Here is a 25,604-nt window from a genome sequence, read left to right as displayed (position 1 = left end):
ACAATGGATAGATCATCTAGACAGAGAATCAGTAAAGAAACAATGACCCTGAATGATATATTGGATCAGATGGACTTGAGAGATATATTTAGAACTCTGCATCCAAAAAGAACAGAATATACTTTCTTTTCGAGTGCACATGGGACATTCTCCAAGATAGATCACATACTGGGTCACAAAACAGCCCTCAATAAGTATACAAGAATTGAGATCATACCATGCACACTTTCAGATCACAATGCTATGAAACTTGAAATCAACCACAGGAAAAAGTCTGGAAAACCTCCAAACGCATGGAGGTTAAAGAACATCCTACTAAAGACTGAATGGGTCAACCAGGCAATTAGAGAAGAAATTAAAAAATATATGGAAACAAATGAAAATGAAAATGCGACAATCCAAATGCTTTGGGATGCAGCATAGGCAGTCCTGAGAGGAAAATACACTGAAATCCAAGCCTATCTCAAGAAACAAGAAAAATCCCAAATACAAAATCTAACAGCACACCTAAAGGAAATAGAAGCAGAACAACAAAGACACCCCAAACCCAGCAAAAGAAGAGAAATAATAAAGATCAGAGCATAAATAAACAATGTAGAATACAAAAAAACTGTAGAGCAGATCAATGAAACCAAGAGTTGGTTTTTTGAAAAAATAAACAAAATTGATAAACCTCTAGCCAGGCTTCTCAAAAAGAAAAGGGAGATGACCCAAATAGATAAAATCATGAATGAAAACGGAACTATTACAACCAATCCCTCAGAAATACAACCAATTATCAGGGAATATAATGAAAAATTATATGCCAAGAAACTGGACAACCTGGAAGAAATGGACAAATTCCTGAACTCCCACACACTTCCAAAACTCAAACGAGAAGAAATAGAAAATTTGAACAGACTCATAACCAGCAAAGAAATTGAATCAGTTATCAAAAATCTCCCAACAAATAAGAGTCCAGGACCAGATGGCTTCCCTGGGGAGTTCTACCAGACATTTAAAGCAGAGATCATACCTATCCTTCTCAAGCTGTTCCAAAAAATAGAAAGGGAAGGAAAACTTCTAGACTCATTCTATGAAGCCAGAATTACTTTGATTCCCAAATCAGAAAGAGACCCAGCAAAAAAAAGACAACTACAGGCCAATATCCCTGATGAATATGGATGCAAAAATTCTCAATAAGATACTAGCAAATCGAATTCAACAGCATATAAAAAGAATTATTCACCATGATCAAGTGGCATTCATTCCTGGGCTTCAGGCCTGGTTCAATATTCACAAGCCAATCAATGTGATACATCACATTAATAAAAGAAAAGATAAGAACCATATCATCCTGTCAATGGAGGCAGAAAAAGCATTTGACAAAATTCAGCATCCTTTCTTAATAAAAACTGTTGAGAAAGTCTGGATAGAAGGAACACATTTAAATATTATAAAAGCCATTTATGAAAAACCCACAGCTAATATCCTCAATGGGGAAAAACTGAGAGCTTTCCCTCTGAGATCAGGAACATGACAGGGATGTCCACTCTTACCACTGTTGTTTAACAGAGTGTTGGAAGTTCTAATATCAGCAATCAGACAACCAAAGGAAATCAAAGGCATCAAAATTGGCAAAGATGAAGTCAAGCTTTCACTTTTTGCAGATGACATGACATTATACGTGGAAAACCCAATAGACTCCACCAAAACTGGCAAAGATGAAGTCAAGCTTTCACTGTTTGCAGATGACATGATATTATACATGGAAAACCCAATAGACTCCACCAGAAGTCTGCTGGAACTGATACATGAATTCAGCAAAGTCGCAGGATACAAAATCAATTTTTCAGAAATCAGTTGCATTCTTATACACTAATAATGAAGCAACAGAAAGACAAATAAAGAAATTGATCCCATTCACAATTGCACCAAAAATCATAAAATACCTAAGAATAAACCTAACCAGAGATATAAAAGATCTGTAGGCTAAAAACTATAGAAAACTTATGAAGGAAATTGAAGAAGATAATAAATATTGTTAAAATGTCAATACTACCCAAAGCTATCTACCCATTCAATGCAATCCCAATCAAAATTGCACCAGCATTCTTCTCGAAGCTAGAACAAGCAATTCTAAAATTTGTATGGAACCACAAAAGATCCCAACTAGCCAAAGTAATATTGAAGAAGACCAAAGCAGGAGGCATCACAATCCCAGACTTTAGCCTCTACTACAAAGCTGTAATCATCAAAACAGCAGGGTATTGGCACAAACACAGACACATAGACCAATGGAATAGAATAGAGACTCCAGATGTGGACCCACAAAAGTATGGCTAATTAATCTTTGACAAAGCAGGAAAAAGTATCCAATGGAAAAAAGAGAGTCTCTTTAACAAATGGTGCCGGGAGAATTGGACAGCAACATGCAGAAGAATGAAACTAGACCACTTTCCTACACCATTCACAAAAATAAACTCAAAATGGATGAAGGACCTGAATGTGAGATAGGAAACCCTCAAAACCCTAGAGGAGAAAGCAGGAAAAAATCTCTCTGACCTCAGCCACAGCAATTTCTTATTCGACACATCTCCAAAGGCAAGCACAAATGAACTACTGGGACCATATCAAGATAAAAATCTTCTGCACTGCAAAGGAAAAAAAATCAACAAAACCCTAAGGCAACTGACAGAATGGGAAAAGATATTTGCAAATGACATCTTGGACAAAAGGCTAGTATCCAAAATCTATATCTTTATAGATATCCAAACTCCACACCCAAAAAACAAATAATACAGTGAAGAAATGGGCAGAAGACATGAATAGACACTTCTCTAAAGAAGACATTCAGATGGCTAACTGGCACATGAACAGATGCTCAACGTCTCTCCTCATCAGGGAAATTCAAATCAAAACCACACTCAGATATCATCTTCCGCCAGTCAGGGTGGCTAAAATGAACAAATCGGGAGACTAGATGCTGGCAAAGATGTGGAGAAACAGGAACCCTCTTGCACTGTTGGTGGGAGTGCAAACTGTTGCAGCCACTCTGGAAAACAATATGGAGGTTCCTCAAAAAATTAAAAATAGAATTACCCTATGACCCAGTAATAGCGGTGCTAAGAATTTACCCAAGGGATACAGGAGTGCTGATGCATAGGGGCAATTGTACCCCAATGTTTATAGCAGTACTTTCAACAATAGTCAAATTATGGAAAGAGCCTAAATGTCCCTCAACTGATGAATGGATAAAGAAGTTGTGGTTTATATATACAATGGAATACTACTTGGCAATGAGAAAGAATGAAATATGGCCATTTGTAGCAACATGGATGGATCTGGAGGGTATTATGCTAAGTAAAATAAGTCATACAGAGAAAGACAGATACCATATGTTTTCACTCATATGTGGATCCTGAGAAACTTAACAGAAGTCCATGGGGGAGGGAAAGGATAAAAAAAAAAAAGTTACAGAGAGCGAAGGAGGCAAACCATAAGAGATTCTTATAAACTGAGAATAAACTGAGGGTTGATGGGGGGTGGGAGGGAGGGGAAAGTGGGTGATGGGCATTGAGGGCACCTGTAGGGATGAGCCCTGGGTGTTGTATGGAAACGAGTTTGACAATAAATTCATATTAAAAAAGAAAGAAACTTGAATTACAGTTGTTAGGTGCAAGAGATCAATTAATTCTGTTGTTCTACCAATTCATTACAAAGATGTGTCTAAGTTTTTCCTTATGGAAATGAATTTAGTTCATATTGTAGTCTGTCAAGTTTTTCTTTATGTGTTTTGTAATTTAGTTCTTAGAAACATACATAATTAGAAATATTATTTCTCTCTCATGAATTGAAACTTTTATCATTATGTAAAGATTCTCCCTAGGTCTAGTAAATATCTCAATTATGGAATATTAAAAAAATAATAAGAATTGGTCCTAGAGAAAGTAAAGATGCAAACATAATAGCAGCACAGGGAAGTGAAAGGGCAGTGCTCTGAGAATCAAAAGACAGGCATCCCACTTGCAGCTCTGGTTCATCCAGGCCAATGACCCTGGTAAGCGCTGTCACCATTCCAGCCCACCTCTTGTTGCTGTACTAGATGTCTGAGTTTCTTCTAGTAAACAATGGTCTTCCTTATTCTCTGAAGAAACAGCACATAGCATTATGAACTAGATTTGCAGCTCTGAATTTGCTTCCATAGTCCTTTAGTTTGGTTCAGGATTCCATCGAAGTCCTCTTGCAAACTGAAAACAACCCCTTGGATGATGGGAATCCTGGTTTAAAATGGGCCTTGTACAACCAGGAAAATTAAAAGGGTCTAGATACATATGCTTTGTATCCTTACTTTATTGATTTAAAGACATTGATGAATTTAAATGTAAATTATTTATGAATTAAACAATAACAGCAAAATTTAAACACTCTTTGAGAAAGAACTTCTGAAGAAAAAAATTTAAGTTAAAAAATTTAATTTATTTTACTCTTTTTACCCATCATCAAGATATTTCTAGTCATACTTCTCAAATTTTCTTCAAAGTATGTAATATGACCTGAGTTTTTATTTATGTTTTAAAATTTTTTTAATGTTTATTTTTGAGAGAGAGAAACATTGAGTGTGAGTGGGGGAGGGGCAGAGAGAGAGGGAGACACAGAATCCAAAGCAGGCTCCAGGCTCCGAGCTGTCAGCACAGAGCCTGACGTGGGGCTTGAACTCACAAGGTGTGAGATCACGACCTGAGCCGAAGTCGGACACTCAAACAACAGAGCTACCCAGGCACCCCGACCTGAGTTTTTAAAAGAATCTTGGCATGGGGCACCTCGGCAGCTTAGTCGGTTGAGCATCCGACTTCAGCTCAGGTCATGATCTCAAGGTTTGTGAGTTTGAGCACAGGGTCAGGCTCTGTGCTGACAGCTCGGGGCCTGGAGACTGCTTTGGATTCTGTGTCTCCCTCTCTGCTCTTCCCCTGCTCAAACTCTGTCTCTCTCTCAAAAATAAATAAAGATTAAAAACATTTAAAGAAAAGAATCTGGGCATGATTTTTGTTTATCATTTAAAAAATATTTTATAATTATAAATGCTGATAACAAATCTTTTATATTATATACATAAGAATTTGTTTATGTTTAATTTGCATATTCTTTGAAGGGACCTAAGAAAAATAATATTTTGGAGAAAAGTTAAAGAATTGTTTTTAGGGGCGCCTGGGTGGCGCAGTCGGTTGAGCGTCCAACTTCAGCCAGGTCACGATCTCGCGGTCGGTGAGTTCGAGCCCCGCGTCGGGCTCTGGGCTGATGGCTCGGAGCCTGGAGCCTATTTCCGATTCTGTGTCTCCCTCTCTCTCTGCCCCTCCCCCATTCATGCTCTGTCTCTCTCTGTTCCAAAAATAAATAAACGTTGAAAAAAAAATTAAAAAAAAAAAAAGAATTGTTTTTAGTTCCACCTCAATTATCTTAAACTTCTGTTAATTAATTTATACACATATATGTAGTCTAATGACTGTTCACTTGTTTATTTACCTGTCTGCCATTTAAGAGTATATTAACAAAATATTTAAATGCCCTACACATATACCAACACAGTCATGGTTAAATAAACCACCAAGATGAGAATAAACACAGTGATATATACACATCAACTATGCTGATAAGACGGATATTAGCATTTATGAATTATTTTCACCTTATTTTTCTGGAGTACTAGTTCTTCACTCAAACTAGTAATTTCTCATTTTCCACTATTTACTTCTATCTCTCCAAATTCATCCTTTTGTTATTTTGTTTACTTTTTATTTTTATATTCTACTGTTAATTCTTTCCCCAGACTTCAGCTGGTATTAAATTTCTTTTCTGGGATGGTTTAAAATCATTTTATTTTTCTTCATGGTTCTCTCTTTCTTCTCTATAATCTCGTGGCATTCTTTCCAGCATGCCATACTTTTTACAGAATTACATTGATTGCAGTTGGTCTTAAGCTTTATATTTCTGAGCTTTACACATAGCAAGATTGTGTTTGAAAGCAAACTATCAATACCGTTAACTGCCCCCAAACTCAATCCTACCCTTGAATCTGCCAATAAAGCTATATGGGAATATAGGGATTAGGCAATAGTTTGTACTGAACAGTCTTTGCTGAGATATGACTGGTTCTCTTCCTAATGGAAAATCATGCCCACTTTCCCTTTTCATGGGGTAATACTTTTTCTTACTGTGTGATCTATTATCATTTTCAATCAACAAGGGAGATCCCATTGATCTGAGATGAAAAGGTACATAGCATGGTAAAGTTCTACCAGCATTAACACCCCCTCCATATGTATAAGTATAAAGAAAAATTCTGAATCAAATTATAGAAAGAGGAATAAAATTAGCTCCAATGGACTTTTAATAAAACATATGTTATTGGGAGAAAAAAAATTCTAGAGGATTCATTTGTCAATCTGTGAGTCTAAAAGTTTCATTAAAAAAAGTAGAATCAAAGAATGTGTCAGCTGGAAAAGGCCTAGGGATCATCTAGGGGCCCACTCATTTTAAAGATGAGTAAATGAGGAAATGGGACTAGCCCAAGCCTCTGGAGGAATTACTGGTAGAGCCAGGAGTAGAACCAAGCTCACTTCAGTGCTCCCACTGGAATTTGTTGGGGGATGCCAGAATCAGTCACCTGCAATCCATTGCTGTAATAGAGTGTACTGAAACCTTCTGGAGACCTGGTGATTATCCCAAAATTGACTGAAAAAATTGAAAAAATTATTCACAAATATATATCTAATTCAAAGTTAAAATTCAAACTATGAAAAATGTCTATATAATTTCACCAGTTTTTAGTCTTTTTAGTGTATTGGTGGTCTGTTTTTGTATGTTATAGTAAAGATACATTGAAGTTTCCCTTATTATAAATATATTTTTTTAAGTTGGAGTTTGTGAGCAGGGATAGTTTGACAGAAACACTTGGGAGGAAATTCTACATTTCCAAAGCATGCCTTCAGTATAGGAAAAGAACAAATGTGTTGATTTTTCTTTCAAGTGTGTTGTTTTGCTTAGGTCTTAGTCATAGCACAATATATGGAAAATTTTATTTTAGCAAAGGGAAAGAAATGGAACAATCATCTAAAGGAACAAGACATTTGGGCAAGAACCCAAGCACCTGGATGTCTAAAATATATAGCCTTGTTTGGAATAGACATTCTCTTCCTGTGTCTCTGACTTTCATAGTCAGATTGAAGTATAAAGAAATCTAACTGCTTATATGTTTCTAGAACTAAACCTAAAGTCTATCAAAAGGCCCCATTCTTCTTGGAGATAAAAAAAGTCAAAGATATTTTCAAACGACTTATCCCACAAAGGGTTAGGCTTTAAATTAGCACTTTTGTATTTTTTTGATAAATACCCAGTAGTGTGCTCACCGGTTCATAGAGTAATTATATTTTTACCTTTTTGAGGAAACTCCATACTGTTTTCCAGAGTGGCTGCACCAGTTTGCATTCCCACTAGCAGTGCATGAGGGTTCCCCTTTCTCCACCTCCATGCCAACACCTGTTATTTCTCATGTTATTGATTTTAGCCATTTTGACAAGTGTGGGGTGATATCTCATTGTGGTTTTGGTTTTTATTTCCCTGATGATGGAGTGATGTTGAGCATCTTTTCATGTGTCTGTTGGCCATCTGGATGTCTTCTTTGGAAATATGTCTATTCATGTCTTCTGCCCACTTTTAATTGGATTATTCATTTTGGGGGGGTGTTGAGTTTTATAAGTTCTTTATATATTTTGGATACTAACCCTTTATGAGATATGTCCTTTGCAATTATCTTCTCCCCAGTCCACAGGTTGCCTTTTACTTTTGTTTATTGTTTCCTTTGCTATGCAGAAGATTTTATTTTGATGTAGTCCCAATAATTTATTTTTGCTTTTGTTTCCCTTGCCTCAGGAGACCTATCTAGAAAAAAGTTGCTCTGGCTGATGGCAGAGAAATTAGTGCTTATGCTTTCTTTTATGGTTTCAGATGTCACATTTAGGTCTTTAATCCATTTTGAATTTATTTTTGTGTGTGATGAAAGCAAATGGTGCAGTTTCATTCTTTTGCTGTCCAGTTTTTCCTACAACATTTGTTGAAGAGACAGTTTTTTTTCTCCCCATTGGATAGTCTTTCCTGCTTTGTTGAAGATTAATTGACCATATAGTGGATTTATTTCTCAACATACTATTCTGTTCCATCGATAAATGTGTCACTGGGTTTTTGTACCAGTACCATACTTTCTTGATCACTATAGCTTTGTAGTATAACTTGAAGTCTGGAATTGTGATGCTGTTTTAGGATGGAATGTTCTGAATATATATGTTAAGTTCATCTGATCCAGTGTGTCATTCAAAACCTATTTATTTTCTGCTTAGATGATCTGTCCATTGATGTAAGTTGGATGTTAAGGTCCCCTATGATTATTGTATTATTATCAGTTAGTTCCTTTAGGCTTGTTATTAATTGTTTTATACATTTGAGTGCTTTCATGTTAGAGGCATGAATATTTACAATTGTTAGATCTTGTTGGATCATCCCTTTTATTATGATATAGTGCTCTTATTCATCTCTGCTTACCATCTTTGTGTTAAAGTCTACCCTGTGCAATATAAGTATTGCTACTCTGGTTTTCGTTTGATGTCAATTTGCATGATAAATATTTCTCCATCCCCTCACTTTCAATTTGCAGGTGTCTTTAGATCTGAAATGATTCTCTTGTAGGCAGCATAGGGAGGGATCTCATTTTTTTAATCCATTCTGACGCCCTATGTCTTTTGCTTGGAGCATTTACTCCATTTATATTCAAAGTAATTATTGATAGATTTGTATTTATTGCCATTTTATTACTCGTTTCGTCATTGTTTCTGGAGATTTTCTCTGATCTTCTTGTCTTTGTCACTTTTGGTCTGTCCTTTTCACTCAAAGAGTCTCCATTAATATTTCTTGCAGGGCTGGTTTAGTGGTAATGAACTCTTTTAGATTTTATTTGTTTAGGAAATTTTTTATCTCCCCTTCTATTCTGAATGATAGCTTTGCTGAATACACTGTTGTTGGCTGCAGACTTTTATCACTTAGCACATTGAATATATCATGCCCCTCCCTTCTGGCTTGCCAAGTTTCTGTGGAGAAGTTTCCAGGTAACCTTGTGGGTTTTCCTTGTAAGTTAAGAATTTCTTTTGTTTTGCTGCTTTTAGTATTTTTTCTTTGTCCCTGTATTTTACAAATATAATTACAATATGTCTTGGTATTGGCCTGCTACGGTTAATTTTGATGGGAATTCTCTGTGCCTCTTAGAGATGGATGTCTGTTTCCTTCCCTAGATTAGGAAAGTTTTCAGCTATTATTTCCTCAAATAAATTTTCTGCCCCCTTTTCTCTCTCTTCTTCTGGGACTCCTATCATATGAATGTTACTATGTTTGATGGAGTCACATGAGTCTATTCTCATGTTGCATAATTTTTCTTTCTCTCTTTAGTTCAGCTCCATTCTTTTCCATTATTTTATCTTCTCTATCACTAATTCATCTCCCTGCTTCTTCCAGCCTGTTGTTCATTCCATCAAGCATGTTTCTAATCTTGTTTATTGCACTCTTCATCTCTGATTGATACTTTAACTTTTTTATCTCTGTTGTAAGGGTCTCACTGATGTCTCAAGCCCAATGAGTATCTTCACGATAGTTGCTTTAAATTCTCCACCAGACATATTACTTATATCTATTTCAATTAGATCTCTGGCCATGACCTTTTCTTGTTCTTTCATTTGGGCTAAATACTTCCATTCACATTTTGTCTAAGTCTCTATCTTCTTCTCTGTGTTAGAAAAGCCAGTTTGTCTCTTGCTCCTGAAGGATGGCTTTATGACGTGATTCATATAGTGTTCAGGCCCTGGCACTTCCAGGAGTGTCTCTGATGTATGCTGTGTGTGCTCTGCTATTGCATTTTGGTTGTTCTATCCTTGATGCCAGTTGTCTGCAGAGGCTGTCCTTGCCTGCTATGGGAAGTGTTTGGTCCCTGGCCTGAATGTGGCGAGTTTTGACTAGGTGTGCCCTGGTCTGCTTGTTAAATGAGACCTGATACTACTTCCACTAGAACTGAAGCCCCATAGAACTCTCTGGTCAGGAGACGTGATATGGAAAGGGGTTTCTCCTCGTCTTCTCTGAAAGGGGCCTGCTGCACTGGGATGGAGGCGTGCTTGACTGAGAAGAGCAGCCCCACCAAAGTGCAGAGCTGTGGCACTTGGAATAAGCAAGATAGGCAGCCAGTGTCAGCACTTCACTGATTTTTGTAGATGGCTCTGTGTTTATGCTGATGGTGGGGGAAGAAAATGACACCAGCCAGCTCCTTTGTCCCCAGAGAGGTGTCTCCGTGAACACTGACTCTCAGGCACATGCTTTAAGAGCAAATAATCTCTCCACTGTGTGTTTCAGGTGCTCTTCAAATTGCAACCCAGGTTGTTTGCCATCTCACCAGGAACAGGGCAGTGCCCTCTGGTCTATATCCCAACCAATCCCACTGATCTTTAAAATTCCAGGCTTTATAAGCCCCACTGATTGCAAGAACTCATATAATTTAGCCCCTCTCATTTTCCAAGCCAACAGCTTCAGAGAAATGTCCTCTTTGTGCCTTCCCCTCAGTGCTCCTCTCTCTCTTGCCCTTCTCCATGACCGTGGCGCTCTCCCCTCTGCAGAAACTGTGATCCATTTTTCTCCTAAACTACATTTACACACCTCCTACCTTCTCAATGTGGACTCTTCTCTCCTTTTAGTTGTGGAGTTTGTTCTGATAATTTCTGGGTTATTTAGGATGATTTGATAGTTATGTGTTTATAGGATGAACCTAAGCTGGGGTCTTTCTATTCTGCCACCACCTTCCTTTACTTCAACAGACTCTTACCTATAGAGAACAAACTGATGGGTACCAGAGGGGAGGTGGGTGGGGGCATGGGTGAAATAGGTGATTATGGGGATTATGGCGATTAAGGAGTACACATGTTTTGATGAGAACAGGATGATGTAGAAAAGTGTTGACTCACTATATTATACATCTGAAACTAATATAACACTGTATGTTAATTGTACTGGAATTAAAATTTAAAAAATAAAATGGCAATAGGATTTTTAAAAAATCTAGTGAGTTCCAAGTAAACTTATTGCTGCATGGGTTCTTCAGTCGTGTTAGGATTTTCCCTGACTCTTTTTTCCTACTTTGAGGGATGATGTAAATTTCAGAGGCTTGTGTAGTATCATATTCAGAACAGAAGTATCATTTGAGGAAAGTACAAGAGCTCTAGTTGTTGTCTGTCCTACAGTGGCACCTAGTGAGAAGAACAATTTGCCTAGTCATTGGGTGTGGACCTCTGCATACTGTTGCTTGCTGGGGTGAATTCATCCCTATCTCAGTGTAGGCTATAGGAACCACACCCTTATCTCAACCAAGAGACACTCTTCATATGTCCTCAAATAAGACTACTGGCTTTTCTTTAAATACATGTCCCCATTTCTCTGTCTTTATCCACACTATCCCCTCTATTTGTAAAGGTCTTCCCCACTCAATATTCTTGTCTCAGAACATTATCCAGTCTTAAAAAGGCCACAGTGGGCCCTTATGCCTGTATGACTGCATTCTAACCATGTGGGGTCACAACTGCCCTCTTTGATTCAGGCTCATGTAAACTGTCCAGAACCTATAGGCACTTTTGACTTGGGCCCTAAACTACTAACTTTTACATTCAGTTTTTAAATTTAACTCACCGCAGACAAGGTAAAAAAAAAAAAAAAAAGATCTGACTAGAGTTGTTACAAATAAATGTAAGAACAGAATGAAGAATCGAGAGGCCTGCTCCCATGTCCCAGGGCTACCACGTAACAGGCTGTGTGACTGAATGAGTTCCTCAGCTTCTCTGTGCCTCTGGTCCTCACCAGTACAATAATGGGGAATGGGATTAAAGTAGGAGAGGTCTCTTCCAACACTAAAATCCGTGGAGACAGCTTTCTGACAGTGCCACCTCTCCTGTGAACTCTTCCCTCAAGTGGGGTTGTGATCTCCATGCAACTTGATCTATGTACTCACCTTGATGCACTTCTGTGCTGAGGGAAAAGTAATCTCCTCACCTCTGGAAGCACTCTGGTGTGAGTACCTTATATAACTGAATGAGAGAGAGGGAGAGAAGAAATAAAGAAAAGGAAAGAGAAAATAACCAACCAAAAAATTTAAGAAGACAATATTTGTAAACAACTAGAAATCTACAGTATATTAGGGTTCATTCTATGAAATTACATCAGCATTTTAAATTACCTTCACCTTAGTCTTCATTGTATTTTACTGTTATACTTATCTAAGCTGAAAACTGAATACATTATGTTAAATTGTATATATCTTTTGCTTTCAATCAATATACAATTGGGTTTTCATCTACTAAAATGAAGGTTCTATGATCTCTCTGAGTCAGAAATAATATTTTTTGCTCTAAACCTCTTATTATGTTTTATATTTTTCATATCACTCACCACCTATTTTGTATTTGATTGATTTTTGTCCTTTTGTATTTTACCTTCTAGACTATAAAGTGGTTGACAATAGAAGAGACCAAGTTTTGTCTATTAAAGAATAGCCACAGAATCAAATGCATGGTACTACTCAAAATATGTTTTCTGAATGAATAGAATGATAATTGCATTATTCAGCTTTCACTATGATAAGCTGTGTAAAAAAAAAAAATCAGTGGAATGCAAACATTTATTTCTTCCTTGAAGATCATGGACAGTCAGGTAGCTCTGCTTTGGGCTGATAGTCACTTCAGTTCTGCTTCACATGTCTTTTGTCTGAGACTCAAGCTGAAGGAGACACTTCTATCTGGAATGCTCACTTCTAGTTGGATAGCTATAAGAAGGTTGGCAGAAAATCCCAAAGCTTCTTCAAGCATCCATTTGGAATTAACAGGAGTCACTATTTCCCTCACTAATTAGCCAAAGCAAGTCACCCAGACAAACCTAACTTCACTGGGAAATATATTTCTCTTAGGAGTGAGGTAGGAAAGATTCAGAATTAAGGGAATACTTACTAACAAATAATATAATCCACCACAAAGACATTGGAGAATACAGGATGGAAAATAAGCAGCTCCGCAAGAAAGCTTCAGGGCTATAGCAACAGTGCAACCAACCTAAGTAAGTGCCCTAAAAAACCTCTTTCACATTAATTTTCCATCCTTATATACCTTCTAATTAGTTAGGATATATATATATATATATATATATATATATATATATCTGTAGCCTGCATGAAAAATATATATAGATGAAGTAAAACTCAAATCAGCTATGGAATAAAATGCAGGTTTCCCCCCTAAAAGACTAAGAATGAACAGTTCCTTTCCATTTTAGACCCAGGCTTAGAGAAAAAATGGATAGAGCAGCCTCCATGGAATTAAGTTAATTTAAAAATTTTTGGAGGGGGCACCTGGATGGCTCAGTCAGTTGAGCATCTGACTCTTGATGTAGGCTTAGGTCATGATCTCATTGAGCCTTGCATCGATCCCATCCACACTCAGTGTGGAGACCGCTTACAATTTTCTCTCTCTCTGCTCCTCTCCCCCATTCAAGGTCTCTCTCTCTCTAAAATAAAAAATTTTTTAAAGTAAAAAAAAATTTTTGATATATTTTTGAGATATAATTTTGCATATCACAAATGTCACCAATTTAGAGTATTCAATTCAATGGTTTTAATATATTGAAAGAATTGTGCAACCATCATCACAATCTAAATTTAGAAAATTTTTCTCCTCAACATAACTGGTACTCATTAGCATTCTCTGCTTAGTACCCATCCCCTAGCCATAGGCAACCACTAATCTACTTTCTGTGCAATTAGATTTTCCCTCTCTGAACATTTCATAGAAATGGATTCATATAGTATGTTGTCATTTATGACTGCTTTCTTTCACCTAGCATAAGTTTTTAAGGTTTGTGCATGCTGTATCAGTACTTCATAATTTTTTACAGCTGAATAGTTTTCCATTGTGTGGATATACCACATTTAGCTTATCCATTCATCAGCTGATGGACATTGAAGTTCTTTTCATTTTTTAACAATTATAAACATTGTGTATAGGCTTTTGTTTTCATTTTTCTTGGATATATATGAAGAAGTGGAGTTGCTGGGTCAAATGGTGATTCTATCAACCTTTTAAAGAACTGACAAACTGTTTTCTAAAACAGCAGCACCATTTTATACTTTAATCAGCAATGTATAGGGTTCCCAATTTCTCCACATCTTCACCATTTTTTTATATCTGTCTTCTTGATTCTAGTATCCTAGTGGTAGCTCACTGTGGTTTTGATGTGCATTTTCTAAATGGCCAATGCTGTTGAACACCTTTTCATGTGTTTATTGGTCATTCATATACCTTTGTTTAAGAAATACCAACTGGGGGCACCTGGGTGGCTCAGTTGGTTGAGCATCCGACTTCGGTTCTGGTCATGATCTCATGGCTTTGTGGGTTTGGGCCCCGCATAGGGCTCTGTGCTGATAGCTTAGAGCTTGGGGCCTACTCCAGAATCTGTGTTTCCCTCTCCCTGCCCCTTCCCCAGCTCACACTCTGTCTTTCTCTCTCTCAAAAATAAATAAAATTTTTTTTTAAAAAAGAAATATCAATTGAAAGACATTGCTCATTTTTAATTGGGTTATTTGTTTCTTTATTATGGAATTCTAAGAGTTCTTTATATATTCTGGTTATCAGTCCCTCATCCAGTGAGCAATTTGCAAATGTTTTCTCCTGTTCTATGGTTTGTTTGTTTGGTTTTTTTTTTCATTTTCATGATGGTTTCATAGAATGAAGTCCTTTTGTCTTAGCTTTTAAGATTTCCTTCTTTCATGCCAATGCATGTGTACTGCTTTAATTGTGATGAGATGCTAGACTGGGTGCTGAAGGCTATGACTTCACATGGCTTTGTCCCCATATCTTGACTTCTCTGTTCATTTTGTCAGCATAAAGGATGTTAAATTAGTACTGGCTGAGATTACCTCCTTAAACAGAAACATAAATCACACTTCTTCTGTTTGCATACCATCTACACTTGAATGAGCCTTGAACAGCTGGATGAGCCACAATTCAACTGTGACTTGACTAGAAGCCCCTAGAGCAATGTCTACCTTCACTTAGAGTTATTTCAACTTTAACTGAAGGTCAAGGTTATCAATGCCTTTCAGTTTAAAGAAGAAACATCACTGCTAGTTCTCCTCTGAGTGATATCACCAGAGAATTTGTTTTTGTTATATTAAGAACTATTTAACTCTTCACATTTAGTCCCAAATAATCTAATCTGGAAAGGCTCAGTTTACTTTTCACGGACTTTAAATCAAGTATCTCCTTTGGAGTGGTGCAGAGGTACCAGAGAAAGCTTCATTATTTCCAGTTAATGTTCCATGACCATGCCTGTGTATTTTCCATCCTCTGATCTAAAACCTAAAGATATGAAATGACCTAATGGAAAATGCTAAACCCATAAATTTCCAAGCATGAATGTGACTTTGTAAACCTGAAATCCCTCGAGAGACCTTTGTTTCCAATATGCAAGAGGGTTGTGGCATGCAAAGCCTGCTTTTAGTTGCAGGCAGTCTTTCAATTAGCAAATTGTAAGCTTGTGGGAGCTATTATAGGTCAAATGTTCTTAAATTTATTAATAAAACTGACTGGAAGCTCAGACCATTTAGGAGCCATTTACAGAACTTTCAGAGCTGTTGGATCTGCTGTGGACAAAGTTAGAGATACTAGTTTTACCACCATATTTCCCAATTTCCTCTTTTAATACATTGAAACTTACTTAAAAACATGAAGTTGTATGCAAATAGCCAACCTCTGTGGGATGGTGACAATGCATATTGTCTCAGGTAGAATTTCCCAGAAGAGGTCCTGAGACAGAGATGACTCCCAGGGGGATTATTGGGTGAGCTCTCAGAAACCACTCCTGTAAGAGAATGAGGGACATGGGCTTACACTGTATTCTCAGCATCTGGGGTGTGCTGAAACTTAACACTAGTTATAGGATGGAGGCCAAAAAGTGAGGTGGGGGCAGGTCTGATGGGGACACATACCTTGTGGGTAAAGGTTTCTACACTGTCTTCGAGTAAGAGGGGAATGCTGCTCTTAATAGGGAAGGGTGGCCCACTTCAGAAGTTTGGGGAGTTAGGAGTTTCAAGATTGAAGGGCAAGCTAAAATCAACTCAGATGTCCTTGGCCGAAGTTTCACCTTTTTTTGGAGGTCTGCTGTTCTCACAATTAGTCCTGAGCCTGGTAGTCACCTTTCTCTGTTTTCTCTGTCTAGCATTTGAGAGCCTTTTTGTATGCTTCAAGGAGGTCCTCTTGCGTCCGCATTTGGCTCTCATTTGTCTGTAAATTGCTCTCAGGTTTTCACTATCTTTTCTAGAATATCAACCTATCTTTGTAATACTACTGAATTACATCGTTACTATTTTCTCCAAACTTTTGACACATCTAGTACTTTATACCAGCTACCGGCATTTCCTTCCCCTGGTATAACCATTTCAATTTGCTACTGGTGAAAGTTTTAACAACCACAGTAAGTATTAGTTTCCTATGGCTGCCATAATAAAGTGAATGGCTTAGACAGAAATTTATTCTCTCATGGTTTTGGAGGCTGAAAGTCTGAAATCAAGGTATCAGTAGAACCATGCTTCTCCTGGAGACTCTAGGGGAGAAGTCTTCCTCTTCTTCCTATTTCTAGAGATTGCTGACATCTCTTAAGTTGTGGCTACATGACTTCATGCTCGGCCTCCATCTTCACGTGCCTTCTTCCCTATTTGTCTCTCTCTGCATATTTCCCCTTTTTTCATAAGGATGACAATCATTGGACTTAAAGCAATCCTGAATCTAAGATGATTTTATCCTGAGATTCTTAACTAATTAACATTTTCAAAGACTATTTCCTTTTTTAAAAAAGTTTTTTAATTTTTTAAGTTTTTATTTAAATTCTAGTTAGTTAATATACAGTGTAATATTAGTTGCAGGACTAGAAGTTAGTGATACATCATTTACATGTAACACCCAGTGCTCACCACAACAAATGCCCTCCTTAATACCCATCACTTATTAAACCCATCCCCCCTGTCCATCTCCCTTCCAGAAATCCTCAGTGTGTTCCCTATGGTTATGTGTCTCTTTTATGGTTTGCCTCCCTCTATTTTTTTCTTTTCTTTCCCCTATATTCATTTGTTTTGTTTCTTAAACTCCACATGTGAATGAAATCATATTGTATTTGTCTTTCTCTGACTTATTTTACTTAGCATAATACAATCTAGCTCCATCCACATCATTGCAAATGGCAAGATTTCATTTTTTTTGATAGATAATATTCCATTGTATATATATATATATATATATATATATATATATATATATATACACACACCGTATCCTCTTTATCCATTCATTAGTCGATGAACATTTGGGCTCTTTCCATAATTTGGCTATTGTTGATTATGTTGCTATGAACATTGGGGTGCATGTGCCCCTTTGAATCAGTACTTTTGTATCCTTTGGGTAAAAACCGAGTAGTACAATTACTGGGTTGTAGGATAGTTCTATTTTTAACTTTTTGAGGAACCTGCATACTGTTCTCCAGAGTGGCTGCACAAGTTTTCATTCCCACCAATAGTACAGGAGGGTATCCCTTCCTCCACATCCTTGCTGACACCTATTGTTTCTTGTGTTGTTAATTTTAGCCATTCTGACTGGAGTGAGGTGATATCTCATTGTGGTTTTGATTTGTATTTCCCTGATGATGAGCGATGTTGAGCATCTTTTCAAGTGTCTGTTAGCCATCTGTATGTTTTCTTTGGAAAAATGTCTATTCATGTCTTCTTCCCATTTTTAAATTGGATTTTTGTTTTTTGGGTGTTGAGTTTAATAAGTTCTTTATAGATTTTGGATATCAGCCTTTTATCAGATATGCCATTTGCAAATATTTTCTCCCACTCCACAGGCTGTCGTTTAGTTTTGTGGACTGTTTCCTCTGCTGGGCAGAAGGCTTTTATTTTGATGATGTCCCAATAGTTTATTTTTGCTTTTATTTCCCTTGCCTCAGGAGACATATCTAGTAAGAGGTTGCTATGGCTGATGTCAAAGAGGTGGCTGCCTGTGTTCTCCTCTACTATTTTGATGGTTTCCTGTCACACATTTAAGTATTTAATCCATTTTGAATTTATTTTTGTGTATGGTATAATAAAGTCAAAGACCCTATTTCCAGATAAGGTCATCTTCTGCGGTTCTGGATGGACATGAATATGGATGGTGGGGGAGAACACTATTCAATCCACTGTAGATAGCCAGTTTTGCCAGGGACTACTTGTGCTCAGTTTATCACTGATTAGAAGCTCCTCATTGTTAACCAGATGGCAAGCAATCCAGTTCCAAAACCCCATATTACCTTTGTCATCCCACTCCTGATACCAACCTCACAAGTTTCATTCTCCAGGAAACAGACCCTGAAACAGAGTTTAGCCCACAGAATATTAATTAGGGAATGCTCTTGGTACCTGTGGAAGGGAAGGAGAGGTCAAGCTGCAACAGCCTTAACCAATCCCACAGGAAGCTTTGGAGCTAACCTAAAATCCCCTGTTGTAGTCATCCTGGGTTGGGCCAAAACTGTTAGATGGTTATGTACCAACTTCTATTAGTCACTGGATATGCGCTACTCTGGGAAAGGCTTGACCTTGAATGAGGTGGCTCTTTGTAGCTGAAGTAATCTCTGGAGGGGCTGGCAACCAGAGACTGTCTGCTGACATACTCCCAGCAGTGGGCAAGAAGTCCTTCCTTCAAGGAGATTTGGGTGGTATGTCATTGTGTCGACCACAATACCTGAGAGGTGAGGATAATAGGGTGAAAATGGAATTACAGTTCAGTGAACACCCTAGGCATATCCAGTTCTGAATCTCATGACATAGGACCCATTCTGGGCCCCACTATTTAATGAGTACAGCCTACCAGACCTTAGGAGTAGTTCAAAAGCTGAGCCAGGTTTAACACACAGCAAGAAAATCTCTGTGGAGTTAGAAAATGCAGTGGCTATCACTCTATGACTTGGGATATAGTTGTATAATTATGTTAGAGAACAAATAAACTGATATTCAGGAAAAGTTAATTGACTTTCCCAAAGTCATCTAGTTATGGAGATGAATATGAACTTTAACATTTTTAGTCATTTTAAAAATTATTAAATATCCAAATACACATACAACTGTGGAAAATAATTTAATCAACACCCAGGAGTGCACAACCCAACTTTAAGAAGTCCTAACATTTGGTTGTATTTGCTTCAGATACTTAAAAAAAAATCTTGGGGTGTCTGCCTGGGTGGCTCAGTTGGTTGAGTGTCTGACCTTGATTTCAGCTCAGGTCATGATCCCAGGATCATGGGACTGAGCCCCACATCAAGCTCCTTGCTTAAGCAGGGAGCCTGCTTAAGATTCTCTCTCTCTCTCTCTCTCTCTCTCTCTGTCCCTCTCCCTATCCCTCTCCCTGGCTTGCACTAGCACTCTCACTCTTTCTCAAAAAAAAAACAAAAACAAAAAACTTAACAGTTAAAGAAACCTTTTACATTTATTACTCTGACCCTAATTCTCCCTCTCTTTTTACAGAAAGAACTAATATGAATTTAGTGTTTATCATTCAGATGACTTTTTTGTCTTACACTATCTATGAATGTGTCTATAAATAATTAATAATATTATAAAGCATGTCTCAAGCTTTATGTAAGTGAATCATACCAAATTTATCATTCTGCAACTCACTTTGTTCATTCAAAATTATGTTTTTGAGATTTATTATGAGATTTAGCCATGTTGATACATGTAACTCTATTGATTTAAACTATTTTATAATATACTATTCAATGAAAATGCTATATATATATGTATATTCTTTTATTATTGGACATTTGGATTGTTTCCAATTTTCACTTTTATGAACAATGCTGCAATGAAATTCTTGTTCGTGTCTCTTAGAGCACATGTGAACGAACTGGTGAGTATATATTTAGAAATGGAGTATTGGCTTTTGGGACATGTACATCAGGGCTGGGACCAGGGTGAGGCAAGCAAAGTACATGGAGCACAGTTTTCAGGAGGACTTCATTCTCAGGTGCTAACCTGCACTCATATGACCCTGAGACTGCATGCCTCCTTCAATGTCGTGCCCTGGGCACCTGACTTGACTCATCCTGGTAGACCCCAAGAGCAAACATTGTGAGCTTTCATAAATATCACCAAGTTGCTCCTCCATATGTTTGAACCAATTTACTTTCTCATTGGCAACTTGTGAGAGTCCCATTTATATCACATTCTTGTTAAATTTGATGTCAGACTTTAAAATTTTTTGCTACTCTGATGGATGTGATCCAGTTTGTTAGTTTAATTTACATTTTGTTTATTACTAGTAAATTTGAGCACATCTCCTAAGTTTATTAACCGTTCAGATTCCTTTTTTTATGGCTTGCCTTTCGTATTGTCTGCCTGTTTTTCTATTGTATTACTTACATTTTTCTTACTGGTTTATAAGTGTTCTTATGTTCTGGATCCTAATTCTTTACATTCTATGGGTTGCAGATATTTTCTCCTAGTCTGTCCTTAGTCTTTTATTGTGTCTTTTGTCATACAAATTTTTACATTTTATTATACTCAAAAGTATTTATTGTTACATCTGTTGATTGTATTTTTCTCTTCCCCACCCCTGAACCTGGTGTTATAAAAGGTATCTTTATAAATTTTACTCTGAAATCAACAGTTTTACTTCTTACATTTGTTTTTAGTACACTTGAAATGTATTTTTGTGTATGATATAAAGTTTCTACATGAATAACCAATTTTCATAAAGATAATCACTGAAAATGTTTGAAAAGTATTCCTAATTTTTGACTCAGAAATTACATGATTAAGATTTATCCCAGGGGCACCTGGGTGGCTCAGTCATTTAAGCATCCAACTTCGGCTCAGGTCATGATCTCGCGGTTCATGAGTTAGAGCCCCACTGTGCTGACAGAGCCTGGAATCTTCTTCGTATTCTATGTTTCCCTCTCTCTCTGCACCTCCCTGACTCATACTCTGTCTCTGTCTCTCTCAAAAATAAATAAAACATTTTTAAAAATTTAAAATATTTGTCCCAAAGAAAGGAAAAGAGGTGTATGCAGAGTTACTAGCATGAAGATCACATCATTGCTTATTATATGGAAGAATTGCAGATAATCCAAATATTTAACAGTGGAAGAATGGGTAAAATGAATTTGATTATTGTTATATAATGCTATATAGTTATAAAAATAACACTTTTGAAGAAAATTAAATGACATGGCAATAAACTAATGATAGAGTCTCATGTGGAAAAGGCCAGTTAAAGCCGTGTATATGTAGGGAATAAATAAATCATGGGGAAGGAAGGTACAGCATAGGGAATATAGTTAATGGTATTGTAATAACGTTGTATGGTGACAAGTGGTAGCTACACTTGTGGTGAGGGTGAGCATAGAATAAAGTATAGACTTGTGAAATCACTATATTTTGTACACCTGAAAATAATGTAGCATTGTATGTCAACTAGACCTCAATTAAAAAAACCCAGTGTACATGATTTAATCTTATTTTGAAAAGAAAAAATATATATACACACAAGATAAGCTGAAAAGTTATTTATTGAACTATTAACAGTTGTTGTCTCTGGGTCATGAAATTATGGGTGGGTGATTTTATTTTATTTACTTCTCTTTTCACAACTATGTTTTCTATATATTATATATTTTACTTTTATATTTATATATTTTTATATTTATATATTTTACTTAATATATTTTACTTTTTAATAAAAAATTGGAAGTTACTTAAAAATAATCATTTCAAGGATTAAGGTTAACAGAGTACTCTTATCTGGTTAATAAGGAACAAGTAGACTTTGTTATCTGTAATGTGGTTGCAGTGATTGAAAGCCCAGAATCTTAATGACAGGACTGAAGTCAAGCATCCTGCCCACAATCCTCCATACTTGTATGACCACATGTCCTGATTTGGGGTTCAGAAAGCATAATTACATTACACCCTACATTATGGGTGCAGAGGTTGTTGAAACCATATAGACTTTCAAGGCAATATCATAACCATTTTTAATCAGGATTTATTTTTATACAAGTAGAGGTCAAAATTGTGGTTCAACAACTAAAATTTCATGAGATAAGTGTAGGCATTCTGGCAGTTATGAAAGACGCCATCTTCTTTGAGAAGAGACAGGAAGTTTCTTACCACATAGGGATGTCATATATGATTTGAACACAGTTGCTCTTGAAATTGTGCAGTAAGTAGAAAGTCCAAAATTTCTCCCAACCCCCAGCAAGACACATATACAGGATGTTTTGTGCAAAATAAAAAAAAGAAAGAAAATAAAAGAAAAAGAAAGAAAAAATCCTGAAAAGTTAAAGCTAGAACTATAATTTTTTATATTTTTAAAATTTTAAAAATCATTAAAAGTAGTAAGATTAATTTAATAGATACATTGTACCCAGAAGTGTGCTAGTCAAGGTTAACAACTGACTCTCCAGAAGAATAAAAAACTTCTGCTTTGTACCATTTGCTGATTTCTGTGATGTAAATACTTCCCCTGTGGCCAATTCAAGCCATCATGGTGACATCCTTGAAAAGGGAGTTGGAGAGAGATGCACAAAATTCACTCTCCCTGTGTGATCCAGATCCAGCACACCACTGATTGTACCCCAATAGCCATAATTACAAATATTAACAATTTTTTCATGACATTTTCCACAAAGGAAATAAAACATTATGAACAATGTTGAAGTCCTCCTTGTTTGTCTTCACAGATCCACCTCCTTGTCTTCCTTCCCCAGAGACACCACTATGAAGAATCTGGTATGTATTCTTCCAGACTGCATTTTCATACCTTTATTACAATATATATGTAGTCAAAGCAATAATTATCCTTTTCATATTTTGAATTTTACCTACTACTATCATATTATACATATTCTTCATCTTCCTTTTCTCTCACATTATGTTTATGAAGTTTATTCATATTGTTACATATAGAGGTGGTTCATTTTTTATAACTGCTGATTGTGCTCAATTATTTGAAAATACCACAACTTATTTATCCATCCTCTTATTAATAGACTTTTAAGTTGCTTTCAAATTTTGGTAATACAAGTGATGTTGTAACTGCTCTAGATATATTTCAGTATGTAAAATTACAATGCTCAGAATTAAAACAAATGAATTGTAGGGGATGGTAATTTTCTACATTAGTAATATTGACAAATACTACAAATTATTCCCTAAGTTGTTGTACTAATTCATACTCCAGGTAGAAATATATGAGTATTTCTTATTTTCATATTGAAAATATTTCATATTTTCATATATGAGTATTTCTTATTTTCACATTGCCAATTTAGAGTATCACAGGGATTTTTAAATGTCATCAACCTTAGGGTATGAAAAAGAACTTGGTTCTAACTGGCACTTCATGGATTACTAGTTAGTTTGAACATTGTATTAGGGTGAAGGCTAAGCTACTGTAACACATAGGCCACACAGATATAGTAGTTTTTAAAAAGGACATTTCTCTCTTGTATAACAATCTTATGTTGGGTAGTCCAGGCTGGTAAGGTGGCTTGACTCCACAGTTATTCAAGGATCTTTCCTTTTCTTACACTACTATCCTGTAGGTCATCATCCTTGTCTTCATGGTTACAGTTAGCTTGTTGCCACATACCAACTTTTGGGAAAAGATTTGAGAATTTTTGGAAAAACATTGTTCATAGGCAAATAAGGCAGAAGCTGCACACATCCCTTCCACTCACATTCCACTGGCCCTTCTTAGTTTTATAGAGGCGTAGGTGCACCCTTAGCAGGATGCTGGGAAATGTAGTCCTTTGCTGGACAACCATGTGTCCAGGAAGAAGGGAAGAAGGTAGGAACTAACATTCCTTCTTAAGCAGGTGTTTGTTGACCTTTTGGGCTTTATCTTCTATGACTCAACTGGCAATACATTTTGTCCATTTTAATTTTGTTTGCTTTTTCTTATTGATTTATAGGAATTCTTTATATGTGGTAGTTTGCTTACTTACAATAAATTTGATCACCTAAAATGTATCAGTACACATATATCAATAAAGGAATTTTAAAATATTCTAGTGTACATTTAAAGGAATTACTTGTTATTTAAACTAGTCATATCACATTCTTTTGATATATTAAGATTTCCTTTATAAAGTAAATAATTCCCACTCAACCCAATTTTCTTTTTTCTGGAAATATGGAATCTCACTTACTCTGTTTAAAATGAGATGAGGCACTTGGGTGGTTAAGTAGGTTAAGCATCCAACTTCAGCTCAGGTCACAATCTCATGGTTCATGGGTTTGAGCCCCATGTTGGGCTCTGCTCTGACAGTGTGGAACATGCTTGGGATTCTCTCCCTCTCCCTCTCTCTCTGCCTTTCCCCCCTCCTCAAAATAAATACATAAAGTTAAAAAATAAAATGAGGGGCTCCTGGGTGGCTCAGTCAGTTAAGCGTCCAACTTGGGCTCAGGTCATGATCTCATGGTTTGTGGGTTTGAGCCTGGCATCATGCTCTGTGCTGACAGCTCAGAGCCTGGAGCCTGCTTTGGATTCTGTGTGCATGTCTTTCTCTGCCCCTCCCCTGTTTGCGCTCTTTCTCTCAATAAATAAACATTTTAAAAATTAAAAATTAATAAATAAAATGAAATGGACCTACAATACTCCATTGACTTCTAAACATCATTGTTTTATGGTAAGTTTTTTAGGTTAACATAAGTTCTCAAAGCTAACACTTAGAAACTTTGTAGTTTCTTAGATTCTGGTGAAATTACTGAACCTATAAGAAAATCTGACAACCTGTATGATGTTGTGGTAATTTTCTTAACCACACTGAGTTTCCATTATCTCAATTGTAAGGATGATATGATTTGCTCTGCCTACTATATGAGATTGTTTTAAGGATTAAGGAAGATAATATAGGGAAATGCTCTATAGAATGCAGAATTTATATAATTGTTAGGAATTAGAATTATGAATAGGATTTAAGTAACATGCATTAGATTTCATTTGAAGTCTCATAAATCTTGTTTTCAGTTCCACCAACATACTCTATATATCATTTACACACATATTCCATACTCCATTATCAGGACCTGACTTTTGACAGTCACTACCATCTCTGGGTTGAGTGTAGGTGTAGGGTGGAAAGACAGCCACGTGGTTGAGCACACCTATGTAGGATAAGACTCTTCTGAGAATTAGTTTTATTCAGGGCTATTTCTTTCCTAATGACAACCTAGGAGACACTTTCCAGACTGTTTTCAAACAGTTTTCAGCTAAACCTCATCATGTCAAGTTGTGCCTTGGAGTTTCTATTACTGATTCAGGCCAACCCAGCTTGTCATTCGTCACTGTTTTCACTAGGGAAAATTCTCAGTTTCCTGGAATTTTGCATCCGGCCTGTCACACACAATTAAACCCCATTACAGTTACATGGGAGACATATAAATGACGTCTCCCCCTCTTAACCTGATCCATCAG

The 25,604-nt window shown here is 36.6% G+C and overlaps 1 protein-coding gene across 19 annotated transcripts in view; it reads left to right on the top strand.

Annotated features, from left to right (window-relative positions):
* PSD3 (pleckstrin and Sec7 domain containing 3) overlaps positions 1-25,604 on the top strand; it is a 785,560-nt gene that overhangs the window by 60,311 nt on the left and 699,645 nt on the right. For all 19 annotated transcript variants that reach the window (XM_045055432.1, XM_045055440.1, XM_023252529.2 and 16 more), the window contains one exon: positions 22,867-22,915. The gene's annotated coding sequence lies outside the window, so the exon portion shown is untranslated. The remainder of the gene's footprint in view (positions 1-22,866; positions 22,916-25,604) is intronic.

This window comes from Felis catus, chromosome B1, assembly GCF_018350175.1.
Source record: "Felis catus isolate Fca126 chromosome B1, F.catus_Fca126_mat1.0, whole genome shotgun sequence".
Classification (NCBI taxonomy): domain Eukaryota; kingdom Metazoa; phylum Chordata; class Mammalia; order Carnivora; family Felidae; genus Felis; species Felis catus.
This window is presented reverse-complemented; position numbering and strand designations above follow the sequence as displayed.